Source organism: Triturus cristatus, chromosome 9, assembly GCF_964204655.1.
Source record: "Triturus cristatus chromosome 9, aTriCri1.1, whole genome shotgun sequence".
NCBI lineage: Eukaryota > Metazoa > Chordata > Amphibia > Caudata > Salamandridae > Triturus > Triturus cristatus.
In genome coordinates this window covers 652,721,093-652,742,293 of record NC_140592.1, presented here as the reverse complement: position 1 = coordinate 652,742,293, position 21,201 = coordinate 652,721,093, and the positions used below count along the sequence as shown (strand labels likewise).

Genomic DNA, 21,201 nt, shown 5'->3' with positions numbered 1-21,201 from the left:
CATTTATTTTTTACGTGTTATAGGTTCCTATGCCGCTTACTTGACTGTCTCACACATGCTTTTAGGTACTTATGAACTATGTAATGATGTATTATTCAACTGTTTTATTCATTGTAAGGCTGACATTCGAAAAAATAAACTTTAACTGACTGACTGATAGCACTATCCAATCAAACGTTATAGATTGGATGTCACAGTTCATTTGACATAGTACAGAGGTCTTTTTTATCATAGGAGTATAGAAATACATACAATCTCAAATGTTTTGTTTTCAGGACACTTTTGCTTCCTATAACTGGACTTTGTGCCTAAATACGCAGAGTAAAGTAATCGGTAAGGTAATTGATGTAGAAAATAAAAAATCATTATGTTCCCTGCATGTTTCAAGAACTTTGTCTAAAATAATAGAGGTGTGTGAAATTTGTGTAATTTCCCTTTGTGTAATTATATGAAATTCCAGCAAAAGTATGCAAAATCACGTGACCTGCAACTGTGGCATTTAGTGCTATATTTTAACATGAAATGTGTCCTCATGTCTAATGCTTGCTCTTCACTGGCCATGCAATTCTTCAACCACAATAGCTCTTCAGACTTCGCATTGGCTGCTGGCATCTAAAAGGATAATGTTCAAATCACTATGCCTTTTTTTCGAGTTATTCATCATTTTAGCCTACTGTATTTGCAAGAAGAATGTCCAAATATGTTCCTTCAAGCAAGTTTAGATCAACTTCTACCAATTTCTAGGTAGCGCTCTGACACCTCCGCTTTAGAATTGGTGGCCACACATTTTCAGTCAGGGAGGTAGTACTCTGGAACCAACTACCTGCCTAGTTCTGATTACGTAACCAACTCTTGCCTTCAGGAAAGGTTTGAAAACCTGACTTTAGTCCCAGTAGATAAATATTGTCACTCTTTCAGGATCTCTTGTCACTGAGAATTTTTTTTTAGGAAACAGAGCGCTTTGAAAATCTTGCATTACATTAACTTACATTTTCAATGCAAGTCAAATTTTGCACAGAAATATTGCACAAAAAACACAAATGCTATAAACAACGGCCACTCTCATTCTGTTCATTCTGTTCACTCTTTCGCATTCTATTCAGTCTCACTGCTCCTGTGATCTAGCAATAGGATTTTAATCCCGAACAGACTTGAAATTACGTGATATGGCATAATGGTGTAATTTCAGGAATTTTGCATACCAATCATGACATGAAATGCAAGAAATTATGTGAGATTACAATGGTATAAAAAATGCTTGTATAATGAATTATCTTGTAGTCGCAAATAGTGTGTCTACCTATGTATGTCGTAAAGAGCTGGGACTCCTGGTTTTAGAAGATTACATTAGAATTTGCCTCATATTACTGCGACCCAGGATCTGGTCACAACCTGAGGCATTATTAAATAGGCTGATAAATGCTGATTGTTAATCTATTTATTTATTTGATCATTTTTTATAGTGCAAATTTGACCCCCTACGGGGATCAGAGTGATTTACGAAATTTTAGAGAGCAGCACAGGGATAACAATAAAGTCATATATAAAGACAAGATACAGGATATAGGTGGTACTCAGAGAAAGGATGGTGCGCAGAAAAAGTTTCAATGGCAGGGGAGATAACTAATCAAAGCTAACAAATCATAGTTAGTAAAGCTGTAGGATCAGGCAGTGGCAAGAGACCGAGTTTAAAATACTGAAGTCACCGGTGAGAGTAGTCATGAATGTGATTGACAGAAGAAGATTATTTAGTATCTAGGGAAGAAATGTGTTCATAAGGAGTACTTTGACTTCTTTCTTGAAGGAAATAGCTGAGGGATTTATTCTGACTTCAGTGTGCAAGGGTTTCCAAATTCTTGGGACCATCCCAGAGAAGGATCGGTTGTAAGTTTTCTTCTTGTAGAATCTCTATGGTTTCAGAAGAAAGGTGTTGGAACTTATTGATGATCTTGAGCCGCTGCAAAGTTTTAGCTTCTGAGCAAAATACCTAGGGTTTTTGAAGTAGAGGGATTTATGTGTCATGCGGTGATGAGCTTTGCAGCAGCATTGAGCAAAGCCTTTAGAGGAGCCAATTTGGATCTTGGCAATCCTGACAGGGATGCACGTCCTAGTCCAACTTGGGAACCACTAGGACTTGCACTTCAAGTTTGAAATTGTTGGGGGAGGGGGTGAGGAAGGGTTTTAGTTTTCTTAGAATGTTAATTTGGTGATTCGCCCCTTTGGTGGTGGCATTTTTGTGCTTCTGCATGCTGAGGTTCTTGTTTAGAATTAATCCCAGTGATCTTGCTGAATCAATGCCCCATGGAATGCAGTTGAGGGCTGTTAGATGTTTCAGCCATTCTTCAATGAGAGGTGACTGGTTGGGGGGGGGTAATTAGGAGGAATTTGGTTTTATGAGTATTTCGTTTGAGGTGATTGGATGTTAGCCAATTTTGACTTTTTAGTAGAGTTGTGTTGAGGGAGCTGATGTCTTCTGGGGAGGCAACGTTTAGGTAAAGTTGGTTATCATTAGAGTACATGGGGTAGTGAATGTTCGAAGAGTTCAGATGTTCCATTAGAGGCTGCATGAACAGATTGAAGAGAGTGGGCGAAAGTGAGGATCCCTGAGGGACACCTAATGTGACTGAAGTGGTCTGCGATAGTGAGTGATTAACCTTGACTCTTCAAGTCCTTTTTGGAGAAAGGAGATGAACCAGTTAAGGACTGTTCCTGTTAGCCCCATGATGTGTTCCAGGAGGTCTAGCAGGTTGTCATGCTTAACTGTTCGAATGGTGATGATAGGTCAAGGAGGATTAAAAGACAGGATTGATTCTGATCCAGCATTTTTAGTACATCGTCCACTATGTGTGTCATAGCCGATTCAGTGCCGGCCCTAGATGAAAGCCGGATTGAAAATGGTCTAATAGTCGGAATTCTTCAATGTGGTTATAGAGTTGGATGTGAACACTTTTTTCCCCGGAGAGTCAAAAGATTAGGAATATTAGAGATAGGTCGAAAGTTGTTTAAATCTGTTTGATCTGCTTTTGGGTTTTCTGGGATAGGGGAATTCTGACCTGATTTTTGGCAGTTTGAGATAGTGCCTTGAAGGAGGGAGGTATTAGCAGTCTCGGTCCAAAGTGGTAGTATCGAGGGTGAGATCTCCTTGAAGAGATTGTGAGGTAGAGAGGCATTGAAGTTCGAGGGTTTCAGCGATGTTAGAATCTTGCTGATGTCCCTTTCCTCAAAGGTTTTAAAAGAGTGCCATGATGCATTGTTTTTGGTTGAAGTTTCCAGTAGGACATGAGAGAACAGTAATCCGGAAGGTAGAGAGGATGGGTTGAGGTGGAAGAGCACCCTGTTCCAAGGCCGTCTGCAGGTCCTTTCTCCTGCTTTCTGTCTAATGAAGAAAGAAAGAGGCACATTTTTCAGTGTGGTAGCGGACTAGATCCAGCGAGGGACGGATCAGGTGCGCAATTCGATTGTACTTTTATAAGGTCAAAAAGTTTTTGGGAATGAATACTGGCTTGATCCATCTGGTTTCTGAAGAAATTCACTTTCGAAGTTCTGATACTTTTGTAGTATCTGTTCCTCAATGATCTCAGGTTCTTAAGTGCTTGAGGTGTTCAAGGGATGGAGCTGATCTCCAATGATGCTCAGCTAGCCTCAAGTTGCGCCTTTCTGTATTGAGGCTACTATTATACCAAGGTTTGGAGTGTTTTGCGGACACTCATTTTAACTGTAGTGGGGCGATTGAGTCAAGGACAGTCTCCATGGAGAAATTGTATTGATTTGTAAGCTCATGGACATCTGACATCTCACAAGGAGGAGGCAGGATGTTGTGGGACAGAGGGGTCAGTTTATTGTGGTTGATGTTGTGCGTGCTCTTTTTCCAGAATCTAGGTTTTTTTGGTTGAGCTGTATTGGTTATCACAGATACATGATGAGGAATGTGATGCGGTGGTGGTAGGTCCAATCACAGGGGAGGCTAGATTCCAATTGAATTGTGTTGGGCTTCGCACTGATAAGATCTAAAGTCGACCCATTGTTATGCGTAGGCTTGTCGCAAAATTGAGTCAGGTTTAGGTCAGCAAGGAAAGTTTTGAAGCTGTTGACTGCAGTATCATTTAGGTTGTTCCAAATATAGGGAAAAAAATGTTGATAGCTGGGTCAGACCCGCCCTTTTTAATGATCCAGCCTACCTGCTTGATATTTCTAAAGCGGAGCTCAACAACTACCATTGGATAAGCTTGAGGAGAATAGGTGGATAAGGAATGTGCCAAGGTGAGTGTGGTACAATCTCCCTTTAGACTCAATATTATCTATCGTTTTGTTTCTTTCCCTCATGTAAATGACTAGGCGGCCAAATTTGCTAACTGTCCGTGTGACAGCATATCACAACAATGTACTTTGCATCATACTTTGTTTTGCAAATTCTATGAATTTCCCTTTTACAAATTTGAAAGCTACTATTGTGGAAAGTTTATTTCAGGCAGAGCAGGCCAAGTGCACTCCTCTGATGTCTGTTTTGCTGTATCTAAATTTTTATGAGGGGTTATTTTAATACGTAAACAATATGAAAAATCTGTACAGGAATGAGATGTTTTATATGTTTATGGTTGCACATCTACTGTCTTTTTCATGGATATGTATTTATATTTTTATGGGCACTTTATTGGTTTTTAATTTCGAAAATTGAATAAAGTAGTTTTGAACTTGAACATTGGCATACCAAATTTTTATCCAGGCCTATCACACAATCCCATTACTGTGAGTTTGTCCACAACAACCTATAACTATTTTGATGTATAATATTAGCTTCATTGAAGCACCTTAGATGTCACCTTTTGACGACTCTTGGGAAGTTTCTAAAACCCTCCTCATATATTCCAATCCTTTCAGCATGGTAACCACTGGCATCGTGAACCCCCTGCCTTAGCATCTACAGCAGCTGGATGGATGGATGGAGAGATGGATGGATGGAGGATGAGTGAAAGGAAACCAGCTACTCACCGCCGTGACTTGCAATTTGACCCTTGGTCCGCGCTGACACCGCCACCGCCGAGAGTCCAGGGGAGCAGAGCGCCAGCGCCAGCACCAGCGTCAGGGAAGCCTCATCTCTCGCGTCGCCACCCGGGACTACAACTCCCGGCAGCCCCAGCGGCGGCGCGTCGACCTGACGCCGCGACAGCGCCAGGAGGCGCCTACAAATCGGGAAGAGGCCCGCCTCGCGGGACGCGCGCAGGACGCGCCGGGCGAAGCCCGGGCAAAGGGCGGGCCGTCTGTGGCCGTCCGGGGCTGGACAAGGCTGGGCTGGGCCACCCCTCTAACCGGTACCATATGTTCTTTGGGACTGTTCATTTTAACACCTGGTCGGTTTTGTGAGGTTTGCTCTGTTAAGGTCTTTCATGTTTTGATTGCTGTTGTTACAAACGTATTGAGGCATCTGTTGTAGAATACGCTATGGCGAAAAACTACAACAAAGGCTCTATAGCGGGGGGGTCAGGGACCGTAGACGCTTATTTAAAAAAAGCTGAAAATGCCGTGTCAAAAGAAATTGAAATTGTGGAAAGAAGGTTGTCATTAGAGCCTTTTACCCCGCTTAACTCAGTTGTTTCTACACAGGCTACTCATTCTATCTCTTCTGGGCCTGCTTTAGAGTCCTGTCTTTCCAGTGCCCAATTTTCGATGAATGTCTCTAGTCCTCCCCCAGCCTTACGCACTAGGCAGTTAAAGATCCCTTCTGTTGCCCCTGTTAAAGTACCCAAGGGCAAGAGAAAAGCTACTCATGCCCCCAAAGGAAACCGTCAACAAGCTAAACAACCTAGGAATAAAGATCCTGGCCAAGGGTTGGTTCATCCGGAAGGTAGTTTAGTGGTTGAGGCAACTCCTGTTAAGGGAAATGGGCTTACTGAACATAGGGCTCAAGGGGAGGTAGCTATTATGAGGGACATTTCAGTTGATTTGATTAAGCTGTTGGACGAGCGATTGGGGGCGATTATATCGCCAGTCCTGGATAGACTTAGTAAGATTGACGATAGACTTATTCTCATTGAACGTCATATAGCGGGTCAAAGTGCACCGGTGTTAAGGCCTAATCCATCTGATCTACATCCCCTAAGTGTAGTCACTTCTAGAGTGTCTGAACTGATTGAGTCTATGTCAACTCCTGTTGCTGGCCCTTTAAACCCCTTACCACCTGTTCGGGGAATCAATGGTGTTAGCCCAGGGTCGAGGGGTCATACTGAAAGACAAAGTTCTCGGGGGGAGCTTACACATAAGGATCGCCCATTAAATTTGCCACCAGAGGCCTGCCCATATACGGTTATTTTGGCCAATGTCCCGAAAATTTGTGATGGCAAGGAAGAGCATTGGTCCTCCCTGAAAAATAAAGCCCTCCACTATTTGGCTGGGAAGACAGTCTTGGGGAGTCATCTCTTTGATTGTTTTAAAATGGTGAGAAGGGTTCCTTGGGTAGGGAAGTCCAATAAGACTCTGAAGGGTGACTGTGTCGTTGTGAATTTTAGTTCCCCCGATATAGTTGACCACATTTTAAGACAAGCAGGGTCTATTAGAATACAACAGGACTATGTTAATGTTCTCCCATTGGGCTTTTTTTATCCACCACCTTTTTTGGGGCCTGTTGGAATGAGAGAGCATACCTTTCAGCACGTCCCTGCAAGTAAAACACTGCTATTAAGTAATAGATATGAAGTCCTTAGTACTTTAGATGTTAATGACTGACTCAGGGTCGATAGAGTTTATACCCATAATAATGTATCCAGTGCAGTTTCTTCCAATTCTCTTGGGTTTTTACCTCCCAGGATACCTGCTGTGGATAATATTGTCAATTCCAGTGCTCCAATAGTTAAAACTTTACCTTTACAGACAGAGCCTGTTACAAGAGTCACGCAGAGGCGTCCTGAGGAAGTTTCTGTAGTTAGGAGCGGAATTGCTCCTATCATTAATTTTGATAATTTAGGTGTTGAGTTGCCTAATAATGGAGTAGAAGCTGATCCACTACCTCTTTCATTTAATTTGGAAAACTGTTTAATAAAAGAGCGAGAGTGTGTAGGAGGCACTCCAGCAATAGATATAATTACTACTTTATCATGGAATATTGCTGGTCTTCGCTCTAAAAGAGGTGATCAAAACTGGAGGGCTTTTCTTTCCACTTATCATATAATTGCTCTGCAAGAAACATGGGAGGCTACAGATCCTTACTACCTGGATGGGTATCAGTCCTTCACCAAATACGCTGTGCCTTCTGTTATGGGGAGACCACGAGGGGGTCTTTTGTTATTATTCAGTCTAAAGTTATTATATAGTTTGGAGCTGTTAGTGACCAATTCTTCTCATATTTTAGCGGTGAAAATGGAATGTGTTAATTTGCCATCATTATTGGTGGTTAATTTTTATAACTCATTCACTAGATTGGATGAGTTAGAGCATCTCAAAGCACTGTTCAGATTCTTGTACGAGTATGATGCAATTAATGTTAAACCTTATTTGCTTTTACTTTTTGGCGATTTTAATATTCATGTATGTCATCTTAATTGTTTTGCAAATAACCATCATGATTTTTGCCCGTATGAGGCTATCCATTTTGAACACTCTAAGGGTGGGATATATTTAGAGAGTATGGTATCGGCCTATTATTTACACATGCCTGTTCAAGACTTGTTGGTTCCCGTCCCTACGTTTACGGGTCAAGGCCATTGTAGTACAATTGACTACATCTTCGTATCTCGCATACTGATGAACTTACTGGGTACTTTTCGTGTTACGCAAAATGCCTTAAGTGATCACAATCCTCTTACTCTGGAAATCAAAGTTAAGGCCTTGAGGAAGGATGTTCCCTTGCCTTCGATCTCCAACACAAATCTAGAGACTACTAGTCAGGGAAGACGATTGAGATGGGATGTTATTACCCCGGCCGATTTTCTTGAAAATTTATATGAAAGTAAAAAAGAGGATTTTAGTCTGTGTCTTTCGGCAGTGGCACAACCGAGGGTTATTCTGGGTGCCTTTGATAGAATAACTAAACAAGTAGTGGGGAATCTTACCAGTCATGGGAGACCAAGGCCCAAGAAATTTAAAAACTGGTTTGACCATGCTTGTTTCAGTGCTCATTCTGCTCTCTTATCGGAATTGAAAGAATTCGGTAACAACCCTAGTAAGATAGCAGAGGCTAGAAGATGTTACAAAAAAGCAATTAAGGACAGGAAAAATCAGTTAAAAAATAAGGCATGGGACGATTTGTCCGACGCAAGTATCCAGAAAAATAGTAGCCAGTTCTGGAAGGTGATTAATAGTCCTCTTTTTGATGAACTGGAGAATACTAACAAAGAATGTCTCATCCCGCCAGACAGATGGGTGGCTCATTTTAGTGGTCTTTACTCGGAGATTCAATAACTTAATCCAGTAAATTATGCGGATAGTACATTAGCCTCAAGAATCCTTTTTAAGGAGGAAGAAGTCCTGGAGGCCATTGAGTCAATGGCAAAAGGTAAAGCCCCAGGACCGGATGGAGTTCCCGCGGACCTTTATAGGGCTGACTGAAGGTTTTGGGCAAAACTTTTAACTCGTGTTTTTAATGCTGTATCTGAGGCCGGTGCTCCTAAATCCTGGGGCAAAGCTGTTATTGTTACTCTTTTTAAAAAAGGTTCAAGAGAAGATCTGGCTTGTTATCGGCCTATTTCTCTCTTGGATTCTGCCATGAAAGTAATGGGTAAAGTTGTCCTTGCTCGCTTAACAGTGTGGTTGGAGGAGAAATCTATAATCTCTGACCTACAATATGGGTTCAGACAAGGAAGGGGTACTGTAGGTCAATGCCTTAATTTACATCTCATTATTGGGAAATACACGGTGGCTAAGCAGGGGGACCTCCATTTAGCTTTTATGGATTTGTCCACTGCTTTCGATCTTGTAAATCGGCAAAAATGATGGGCCTTATTAGCCGTTTTGGGGCTTGATCCGGTACTGATTTCTTTTTTGGCTGTTATCCACGAGGACACTACCGCAGTTGTCCGCTATAGTGAAGACGGGAGTCAGACAGACGCTTGGCAGGTAAAACGTGGAGTAAGACAGGGGTGCATTCTTGCCCCCCTACTTTTCTCGTTTTACATTAATAATTTGGGCGTGGTTTTAACCTCGGTTAGTAAAGATATTCCCAAAGCCGGCTCAAAAATGATCCCTGCATTACTATATGCGGATGACACAGTTCTGTTGGCAAGAACCGCGAGAGGTTTACAAGCTCTTTTAAATGGATTTTATGATTTTATGGTCTCTTTAGACTTATTAATACATTTTTAAAAATCACATTCCATGTCAATAGGTACGGGGAGGGCGAAAAGGGTGAAATTTTTCTGTAATGGGCAGGAATTAACAAAAGTGTAGACCTTCCCATATTTAGGGATTGTATTTGACGATAGAATATCCTGGGTCATGCAACGTGCTCAGATAAAGAATAACCTTGCTAGAGCTACAGGTGCTCTGTTGGGCTTTGCAAAGCGTTTGGGGTGTAAACCGCTTCCTGCTCTAATGAAAATCTATAGAGCTAAGTGTATTCCCATGGCCCTATATGGTAGTGAGGTCTGGGGTTATAAGGCCTCACCTGACATCCAAACAGTAGAAAATACTTTTTTTCGGAAACTGTTGTCTCTTCCCCCTTCTGCACCAACTTTTAACATACATGAGGACCTGGGGGTGGGATATCTCGCTGACCAAATATCTGTGGCCCCGTTATTAGGTTGGCTTAGGGTTTGGGCGCAGCAGCCACCAAATCTAAACCAACAAATTATTCAAGATTGCTTGTCCGTAGATGAAGCTATGTCTATCCCATGGATCTGCTATATTAAAAACAACCTGAAGTCACTTGGCTGTCTCGAATTGTTTAACAGTCCTTGTGCGCTGAGTAAAGAGAAAATCAAGGCCCTTAAGACCCAATTTTTGACTAGAGCAATGTTGTCAAGGGAAGGAGTTGAGTTGGGGAAACCGACAGTTAGGAGGTTTGTTATGTTAAGTGTAGGTGGTGAGATCCAGCCTTACTTAACCTATATTAACAAACCTTTCCATCTGTTTTTGCTAATAAGGTTTAAGCATGGTATGCTCCCTTGGCTTTTGGCCTACCCCAAAGGCTTTTTCAAAGAGGGAACTTTGGGGCCTTGTCCCTGTGACAACATTTCTGAACAAAATATGTTGCACATGTTATTTTTTTGTAAATTTTACTCTTCTCAGCGTAAAAAACATATTCTTCCGATTTTCAAGAATCGTCAATTTGAGCAAGTAAGGCCTGCGTTGGCCTATCTACAAATGTTGGAGTCTCCTCTGATTTGTTTTGGGGTTGCAAGCTTCATAGTGGGTGCTATAAGATGTAGAAATAGGGCTCAGTCCACTTAGTTATTCCCCTCATTTGACAATGAGTATTGTGCTTAACAAACTGTTGAAGATGGAATTTTGAAGGAGAAATGATTTTATAGATTGTAATATGGCTGAATTAATTGAAAGACATACTTTTATTGTATTTAGTGCCAAATTGTATTGTATTTATTTTTTGTGTTAACATTTTTTGTAATTGCATTTACCTGTACAATGAATTACTGTTCTGTGCTTTGATGGTTTTAAAATTTTAACCGAATAAAGCAAACTTTGACTTTGACTTTGACTTTGAGTGAAAGGATGGCTGGATTGATAAGTTAGTAAAGAATGGATGGATAAGTGAAAGGGTAAATGAGTGGCTGACTGGATGGATGAGTGAAAGGATGGATGGCTGAGTGGAAGGGTGGATGGATGAGTGAAAGGGAGGACTTATAGATGAATGGCTAGAGGGATGGATTGAAAGGGTAGATAGGTGAGTGAAAGGATGAATGGATGAGTCAAAGAATGGATGGATGCATGAAAAGGCGGATGGAGGGATGGGTGAGTGAATGGATGGGTGGATAGGTTTGGTTATGGATTGGCAGACAGATGGAATGGAAAAAGAATAAATAATGGATGAAAGAATGAATGAATGAATGACAGAATATAAGATGAAAGGTGGATATTAGTAGGTGGAGGGAATGGTGAAAGCATGAATGATAGATGCTTAGATGGAAGAGACAATAGAGCTATTCTGGGGAGGGTTGTGAGGATTAACTTCGCTTGCTTGGTCCCAAAAGATCTTTAGTTCAAAGTGGGGGGCATTTTAATTTTCTGGATATTCCCTTGATAGTAGCCATGCTATTATTATCAAAAAGAGATTCATCTTCTTTACTAGTTATTTTGCATTAGAAGTATTGGCTCGCTGTACAGCAGGCCCCTGAGGCTTTCTGCTAACGCCATTTCCCCCTGAGTAACATCCATTTCTGGAGTCCAAGTACCAAGGTCCATTAGTGTTTCTTTTTCTAATTTGGGAGTCAAATACATTGGATTTGGCTACAACAGTCCTTCCTGGTTAAGCTCTGTTGCAAACACGTTACTTTTATCGCATTCCTGCTGGAGAAATCAATTCCTGTCAGGGTTCATGGGATATTATTTGATTGGTTGTACAGTTTGATCAGTCACGACCTTCTCTCATCACTTGTGCTAAGGAAACAAGTCCTCGTGTCTTTCTTTTTTCAAATGCTAGTCCCGCCTTTTTTATTTGACCTTTGTCCTTCCTTGCTTTGTCAAGGCGGTGAGCAACTAGAGTCGTCGTTAATGGCTGGCATACTAATGTAATGTTGACTCTTATACGAGTGTCGTACCTTATCAATATTAATATAATTCCAACGTAAACAACAGCGAGGGAGCCCGGGACTTAGCTAATATTTGGTTTTCAGTGGATGACGGACAAGAGCGCTGAAAAACAGCACTTCTGAAGTTTCGTTTTCAAACCTTGGAAGCGGCTTCTGGTAAGTTGAATGAGCTAGAATTTGAAACGATTCAGTTTTATTGTATTGCCGAGCTGGTGCGTGGATTTTGGTGTACTTCTACGTAGCCTCTGACCTGCCTGGAAGTTGATTTGCATTTTGAAGAGTAACCCCGATTGTGTCTGCCTTACTTCGTGCCGCCTGTTATTTGCAATATACGGGTGAGCTGCTGTGCAGCTTAACTGTCGACAACCAGGCAAGGTGCTTGCAGAAATCGACCGTTCGAGGGGTGCTTTCTATTTCGCTTCCACCATCTGAGCACGTTTCTCACGTCGGCATGCTTCATCTTTCTTGCCTGAGAAATAACCTACTGCAGCCCCTTTGACGAATTTGTCACGGTGACGACCTGAAACTATCTACGTCCCTATACTCATTACTCAAATCGAATTTAAAGTGCGTTTAACATTATTTTCAGCTTAGCCAGCAAACGCCCCAAAATTAAAATGTAAAGCAACCACAACTCTGTGCAAAGTCTCGATAATGTGTGCCAGCTGCGGCTGTCTTTTTAATGAATTGCGCGGAGCAGTGCTTTAAATGGGCCGGCACTGTCCGGTCCTGAGTACCAGCACTTTTTTATTTTGAGAGGGAGAGTACTTGCACTCCTCAAGAAAAACGTAATACTTTTATTTGGAGAGTACCGGTACTTCTCAGAAACAAGCACTTTAATTTTTGCATTTCAAGCACTGGCACGAAGTAGACTAATACTGTCTCAGTTGAACACTTTCCGATGTTTTGATGTGGAGGAAAATGTTAATATATGATACAGGAAGTGAAGCAGTTCCCTAAATTACATTATGTTTAAAATTGTGTTCCAGCTTTGAGGCCTCAGGTCCAGTTTTGGCTGGTCGGGTACATTAGTATTTCTTTTTGGTGCCTGGCTGAGTCCTTACCTTCATTTCCCCTACCTATATTGGGATTCCTACTAATGTCATTGACTTCCTGTTAACGCTCAGAATAATAAACGAGCATTGACAATGCCAATAGGTCTTTTTGTGAGAGTTAGAGCTATTTATTGGCTTTGTAAATGACAATGTCTTTTACCAATGTGTTATGGAGTGGAGTGAATGTGTGTGGAGTGGAATTATGTGAGTTTGATGGGACTTGTTGGTTGTGGAATTGTGTGGCATGGAAATGTGTGGTATGGAGTGGAGGTGTGTAGTGGAATTATGTCGCATGGTATGCAGTGGAATTATGTTGATAGTAATCGTGTGGTTTTGAGTGGACTGGAATTATCTGGAGTGGGATTGTGTGCCTGTTTTTATTAATGAACAGCAAACTAGGCACAGCGTCCCTTTCATTAAAGTTGTAGGGTATAAACACATCTAAAGATTATATAGGTGCAATGCAATGGGCATATTTCTGTAAACTTACGGTATAGTTTTTTTTTTTTAAACATAAAACTCATAATGGCTAGGAAGTTCGAAACTGAACAATTACCCAAGGTTACAACCGCTGCTGCCGGCAATAACATCACGGTATGAGTTGTGCTAGTGGATTTTAAAGTAAATACAAGGAGTGTTCCAAAAAGAGACAGGAGTGGATGTTAGCATGCAGGGACCTGCATGCAGCATTATATTTATGCATGAATTCTTTCAAATAACCTTACTTGGCCCTCTATTCGAAGTCACAACAGCATAAAAGGACGTAAATGAACTTTGCATATTGTAAACTTCACAATAGAAGGATGTTTAAAGCAAATCGGAGATGCTTGATTACAGAAGTCGAGAGTGCACCTGTGGGTATAGATTTGCAAATGTTCTTATGAACGGGGCAAAACTGCTTTCTGCAGAGTATATTGTGTGCAGAACCATTTTATCAGTATCAAATAAGGGTGTGTGTGTGTGTGTGACATTGTCCAGCAAACGTTGCGATTTTCACCTGCGTCAAAGTGAAAAATGTGGCAACCTCTATAAAGTTTTCCTTTGCAGTCTGCAAGAAAATAAATGCAACTTTGCACACTTCAGTGAATGATGAATCTGTGTGCCAGAAGCCATGGTAGTGGAAGGTCTTTTAACAATAAGAAAAGAGGCAGGGCTTCAATAGGACAGGCGATTTAAGGGGCAGGAGTGAGATTTCTGCATTACATGAAGAAGGTAAAGATACCGACATACTGTGTGACCCCCACAGAGCTCGATATGTGTAACTCATGGTTTCTGCGCTTGCCTTACTAAAACCTTACAAGGTGGAGTTGGATAAAGTCAAATACAGATTAGCACTTGGTGCCTCGCTCTATACCACTGTGGTGCATTATTCTGTAACCCTCGAGTGACATTCCATTGGAGATTCCAGTGTCAAATGGGCAGCACTTTATCCAGCATTTACATGTGGGTTCTTGCATCCATAGGACTACAAAGGACAAACACAAAAAAAACGTGAATTTAGAATGGCTAGCCAAAGAAAAGAATTATGGAACCATTAAACACGATTAGGCAATATAATGAGTTCTAAGAGGCACGCAAATTCAACTGGGATTTCCATCTCACAAGTTATATGTCCAAATCCTTTTATGCTAATATATCGGTCAAACAGATGCCATGTGTAACTGGTGAGATAGACCTTCCACAAGCCCCGAAGCTGCATTCAATAAGATATTGATAACAGCCACTGGCTCTATATTGGAGGTCCCTAAAATGTAAATTTACCCTACCTGCTTACCATCGAGATCTGGAGTGTATTCACTGCATCTGGCCTTTATGGATCTGCACTCAGCATTTGACAGAGTAAATAGATCCAAACTATGGGTATTATTAACTAACATAGGAATCGACGGGAACATCGTTAATTTTCTGACTGACCTGCATAGGGACCTCTCTGCCACGGTGAGATATGACCAAAGGGGCAATTGTACACAGATTGTTTGTATAACAAGAGGAGTTAGACAGGGATGTATCTTAGCTCCCCTATTGTTTACATTATACATTACCAATCTAGACTCGTCCCTGTCTACAGCTTGTAAAGATATTCCCTGTGCGGGAGGTTGGTCAATTCCTGCGCTTTTATACGTGGATGATGCTGTATTACAAGCACAGACAGCGAGTGGGCTTTTCCGGATTTCATGAGACCACTAGACCTAAGTGTCAATTTCTCTAAATCACACACAATGGTTATAGGCCCAAGATCAAAAAGATCTAAAACTCATTTCAGTGAAGGAAATGAAATCACAAGGGTATCCACTTTTTCCTATCTAGGGGTACTGTTCGATGAAAGTGGTACTTGGACACTACAAAAAAAAGCTAAAAGAAATGTCATGTGGGAGCGACAGTAGCAGTCCATGATTTTGCACAAAGGCTAGGTCCAAACCCATTCAAGCGATGTTAAACATATATAGAGCCAAATGTACCGCTATTGTTAATATGGGTCTGATATTTGGGGCTACAAGAAGGCTGAAGAACTCCAAATAGTGCAGAATACGTTTTTAAGGAAACTTACTCTCGGTCCCGCAATCAACGCCTCATTATATCATTCATCAGGAATCGGGTGTTGGTTTTGTATCAGCTCTGATTGGTAAGATCGCTCGTGAGTGCTTATCTTTAGATAAAGCAAGTAGCATCTCCTGCCTAGGATATATTAAGAGCTTGACAGTGAAGTAAGGGTGGCCTGCATTATTAGACTCCCCTGACAGGTTTGTGAGAGAGGACCTGTTGTGGGTGAAAAACTATTTTATATGTATGATGCAAGTAGTGAGAGAGAGGCGAGAGAGCTCCTGAAACCCACAGTATGAGCACATACTCTATTGAAAACATCTCCAGCATTAGAACCGTACCTACATGAAATGAGAAAGCCCTACCACTGCTTCCTTTTAACAAGATTTAGATTTAACCTTTTGCACTTTGTTTAGGCAGAACCACAGGGGTGGTGTAAGATGGAAGATTTGTGATAATTTCTCCACCTAGAACACTTTGCACTTTATAATGTTTTGCGACCATTATCATCATATTTGCAAACGCTTTGTAATACCAATATTGGGAAATAAAGGTTTTATGCAGGCTAGGCCTGCATTAATATATTTACAGATGTTAAATAACCCATGGGAATGTTTTCATATTGCCAGCTTTTTAGTTGCTTCGTCTAGGGAAAGGAAAAAAAAGTTTTTTTCTCTGAAGTGGTTTAGAGTTGGTATTGATGGCTAATGATTTTATTTTGAGGTTTTTGGTATATAGGATCACATTTTAACAGAAATATGTTGATATATGACCCTTTGTGATGACGGCATGATTTTTATTCTGATGTTTTTGGGGCTTAAGGTTATGTTCCTTATGAAATATGTTTATGTTTTTAATGGTTCTCCTACATTTTTTTGTAGTATACTGTTATGGCTTTAAAACTGACCGAATAAAGGGATTTTGATTGACTGACTGTATTCAGCCCTCGTGGATCTATTTCTACAATACATTTGTAGGCCATCCTTTGCTGTTTGTACAGCATGTGTATGCATGCTGTGCTGTAGTTTGTGACATGTCTGCTCAAGTAATCGATGCGTCATGCACTAGTGTGGTGCAATTGCCTACATGCCCATTATCACAAAATTACTGTGTGCTTTGGGATATATTTCATTTGTCATCAAAGTGTGCACTCTTTTGCAAAGTGCTATTTCATGCAGCGATTACACCTTGAGGTAGCCAAAAGCTGAATATATTTGGTGAGAAGTAATTTACATATTATAACAAAAACTCTCAAGTTTCCCAGTTCCATGTATGAATATTTGGTCCAGTCCATGTTTTGATTTTGTATTCTTGTTCTTGGAGCCACGTGTAATGCATTATAAAAACAGGACTGCAAGTCCAAGAATGCAAAGCAAAAACCTCACCTGGGACAGCTGATCGCACATGCCCTTGCTTAACCTAAGAATTCTGATTAAAACACTAATAAATGCCCTCCAATACACGGTGAAATAGAAACAAAAAGGTTCCCATTGGTTTAGTAAGAGAACATTTCTTATGTACAGTATGTACGTCGAGGGTGCCTTTGTTGAGCCTCCAGAATATGACAGCTACAGTGACACAGGAGCTTCAAACCATACAGGTCCTTTTTGGGTCAAGCCTAGACAGTGCTTGCGCTGTCAAGTGATCTGTTGTATGTACTTTGTGGTGTCTGAATACTCCCACCGCTTTGGATTGGCTTTTGTGTGTGTCATTCAAAAATCATAGCCTGCAAATGGCTAATGGTTAGTGCATGTCCCACTTTTTTCTAACAAGTTAACTCCCATGGAGTATTGTCACGGGAACGAGCAGCGGCACCCATGCTGCTTGCGTGCCTGTGCCATGTTGTTTTTGTTTCTTTGTGCCTGGACGCACCTTCGGTACAAAACGAGTTCATCCAATCCGAGAATATGTAGGCTTTTTTCACTTACCTGGCTACCATTCGTCACTCCAGTCGCGCCCAGCCCCTCCCGAATCCCAAGTGAGCACGCCTACCAGCTTGTTTTTAATAAAGTGATAAAGTGTCACGCAAGATACTTCAAAAGGACACACATGGACATTCTGCAAAACAGAAATTATGGGTATCAGGTGATTAGCGTAGAAGGAGATGAGAGCAGTGCAACAGATAGTGCAACTTAGAATGATTGTGTTGGGGCCAAGGTCGTCAGGTTTCTTCCCTGCCCTTATTGTCCAGTGACTTCTGATCTCCACATAAGACCACCACTACTGTTAGAGCCCTGGGTGTTAAGACCTCACTGCAGCTCTCTGACAGATGCCAGGTTAGAATAATGTTACAACAAACAAATGATGGACGGAATGCTGACAATGCAGACATTCTCCCCCAGTCAAGAGATCTGGGTTAAATCCATCGTTCTTTTGCCCACTACGCCACCCCAGTTTAGACATGGCCATATGCAAATCAGTCTTGACCCTGTGCCTCATGGGAACAGTCCAGCCCAAACTGCCAAGCCATGTCTTCCCTGGACCAGAATCAAGCATCCTAGGACCGGTTTCTGGCTATCAGCCGTCATCAGCCAGGATAGCTTGACTCCAGTGGCGTAGTGAGCACGGGTCCCACGTCTGGGAATACCCATCCCACTTAGGGCGAAAAGCGTTACAACAAACAAATGATGGACGGAATCGCCCTAAGTGGGATGGGTATTCCCAGACGTGGGACCCGTGCTCACTACGCCACTGGAGTCAAGCTATCCTGGCTGATGACGGCTGATAGCCAGAAACCGGTCCTAGGATGCTTGATTCCGGTCCAGGGAAGACATGGCTTGGCAGTTCGGGCTGGACTGTTCCCATGAGGCACAGGGTCAAGACTGATTTGCATATGGCCATGTCTGAACTGGGGTGGCGTAGTGGGCAAAAGAACGATGGATTTAACCCAGATCTCTTGACTGGGGGAGAATGTCTGCATTGTCAGCATTCCGTCCATCATTTGTTTGTTGTAACGCTTTTCGCCCTAAGTGGGATGGGTATTCCCAGACGTGGGACCCGTGCTCACTACGCCACTGGAGTCAAGCTATCCTGGCTGATGACGGCTGATAGCCAGAAACCGGTCCTAGGATGCTTGATTCCGGTCCAGGGAAGACATGGCTTGGCAGTTCGGGCTGGACTGTTCCCATGAGGCACAGGGTCAAGACTGATTTGCATATGGCCATGTCTGAACTGGGGTGGCGTAGTGGGCAAAAGAACGATGGACTTAACCCAGATCTCTTGACTGGGGGAGGATGTCTGCATTGTCAGCATTCCGTCCATCATTTGTTTGTTGTAACGCTTTTCGCCCTAAGTGGGATGGGTATTCCCAGACGTAGGACCCGTGCTCACTACGCCACTGGAGTCAAGCTATCCTGGCTGATGACGGCTGATAGCCAGAAACCGGTCCTAGGATGCTTGATTCCGGTCCAGGGAAGACATGGCTTGGCAGTTCGGGCTGGACTGTTCCCATGAGGCACAGGGTCAAGACTGATTTGCATATGGCCATGTCTGAACTGGGGTGGCGTAGTGGGCAAAAGAACGATGGATTTAACCCAGATCTATTGACTGGGGGAGAATGTCTGCATTGTCAGCATTCCGTCCATCATTTGTTTGTTGTAACGCTTTTCGCCCTAAGTGGGATGGATATTCCCAGACGTGGGACCCGTGCTCACTACGCCACTGGAGTCAAGCTAACCTGGCTGATGACGGCTGATAGCCAGAAACCGGTCCTAGGATGCTTGATTCCGGTCCAGGGAAGACATGGCTTGGCAGTTCGGGCTGGACTGTTCCCATGAGGCACAGGGTCAAGACTGATTTGCATATGGCCATGTCTGAACTGGGGTGGCGTAGTGGGCAAAAGAACGATGGATTTAACCCAGATCTCTTGACTGGGGGAGAATGTCTGCATTGTCAGCATTCCGTCCATCATTTGTTTGTTGTAACGCTTTTCGCCCTAAGTGGGATGGGTATTCCCAGACGTGGGACCCGTGCTCACTACGCCACTGGAGTCAAGCTATCCTGGCTGATGACGGCTGATAGCCAGAAACCGGTCCTAGGATGCTTGATTCCGGTCCAGGGAAGACATGGCTTGGCAGTTCGGGCTGGACTGTTCCCATGAGGCACAGGGTCAAGACTGATTTGCATATGGCCATGTCTGAACTGGGGTGGCGTAGTGGGCAAAAGAACGATGGATTTAACCCAGATCTCTTGACTGGGGGAGAATGTCTGCATTGTCAGCATTCCGTCCATCATTTGTTTGTTGTAACGCTTTTCGCCCTAAGTGGGATGGGTATTCCCAGACGTGGGACTCGTGCTCACTACGCCACTGGAGTCAAGCTATCCTGGCTGATGACGGCTGATAGCCAGAAACCGGTCCTAGGATGCTTGATTCCGGTCCAGGGAAGACATGGCTTGGCAGTTCGGGCTGGACTGTTCCCATGAGGCACAGGGTCAAGACTGATTTGCATATGGCCATGTCTGAACTGGGGTGGCGTAGTGGGCAAAAGAACGATGGATTTAACCCAGATCTCTTGACTGGCGGAGAATGTCTGCATTGTCAGCATTCCGTCCATCATTTGTTTGTTGTAACGCTTTTCGCCCTAAGTGGGATGGGTATTCCCAGACGTGGGACCCGTGCTCACTACGCCACTGGAGTCAAGCTATCCTGGCTGATGACGGCTGATAGCCAGAAACCGGTCCTAGGATGCTTGATTCCGGTCCAGGGAAGACATGGCTTGGCAGTTCGGGCTGGACTGTTCCCATGAGGCACAGGGTCAAGACTGATTTGCATATGGCCATGTCTGAACTGGGGTGGCGTAGTGGGCAAAAGAACGATGGATTTAACCCAGATCTCTTGACTGGGGGAGAATGTCTGCATTGTCAGCATTCCGTCCATCATTTGTTTGTTGTAGAGGTTAGAATAATAGCCGCGCAAAATGGCGAGGGGAGGAGAGGTGGCCGTCTTGCAGTGTTCATACAACCACATCTCGAGGGAGCAATCCCTGCAAGTAGTGCTTTAATTCACAGCAGCCTATACCTTATATAGCCTGCTATAATCAACGGCTTTCCCAAGTGCCTTCATGCTTTCTGCTTGGGAGAGAACCAGATGTTTAGGCTGATACTGCCTTTATAATCCGTTTCATTATTTGTCTGAAACTAGACAGTGGAGTAGGTTGTCGTGCTAACACATTGGCTCTCCTCTTAAAGTTCTTAAGATGATAGGCACAATGGTTTGTGTAGTAGTGGAAGAACAAAGTAATTATTAAAAGCATGGATGATCTTATTGAAATGTAGTGTAAAAAAACACGGAAGATCCTATTGATATGTAGTGTGTAAGAGGATGCCACAAATGAGTAATTCATCGTCTTTTGCTTGAGTGGTCCAAGCTCTTGTGGCCACAATACGCATACGACATTGCCTACACCTTACACTTCTGCCTTCTCCATCTGTTACACACCGTCGTTCCCCATTAGTTTTTCGTATCCTTTAATTCTGTTGAGTTCCTTATTCTGCAGTGTTTTGCTCACTCTGAACCGACTTGTTGTTACAGATCGCATTGCCAGAGCGGATCGCGCTGCATGTGAATATGCAGCGTGCACTGTTTATGTCAAAGCCCTTGCGGATGAATATTTTATGAAGGAATAAATGTTATCCAAGTTCTGCACCCAAGTGGCATTCCCTGAGGGGGTTACACATTGATCATCATACATTGTATTGAAACCGGCATGCTTATCCATTGCCGCGCCTCCGCCAGTTTTGTAGTGTTTGAGGCCTGCGGGTATCCTTTCCTACTTTTACTCCTTTTATTTGACTTTATCTCATCAATCAATGTCCCGCTTTTAAATTGTTTAAGGTGTTACATTAGTGCCACTATGTATGCACTCACCAAATATAGCATTTCAAAAACCTGTTCCTAGAGCTTTGAATAAATA

At 42.7% G+C, this 21,201-nt stretch overlaps 1 protein-coding gene and 1 long non-coding RNA gene across 2 annotated transcripts in view; one reads left to right on the top strand and one right to left on the bottom strand.

The window, feature by feature from the left end:
* Positions 1 to 21,201, bottom strand: part of LOC146798446 (uncharacterized) — a 59,391-nt gene that overhangs the window by 21,021 nt on the left and 17,169 nt on the right. The gene's annotated exons all lie outside the window — the stretch shown is intronic.
* Positions 11,602 to 21,201, top strand: part of LOC146798445 (NTPase KAP family P-loop domain-containing protein 1-like) — a 423,382-nt gene continuing 413,782 nt past the window's right edge. Inside the window, exon 1 of the mRNA XM_085625714.1 lies at positions 11,602 to 11,849. The gene's annotated coding sequence lies outside the window, so the exon portion shown is untranslated. The remainder of the gene's footprint in view (positions 11,850 to 21,201) is intronic.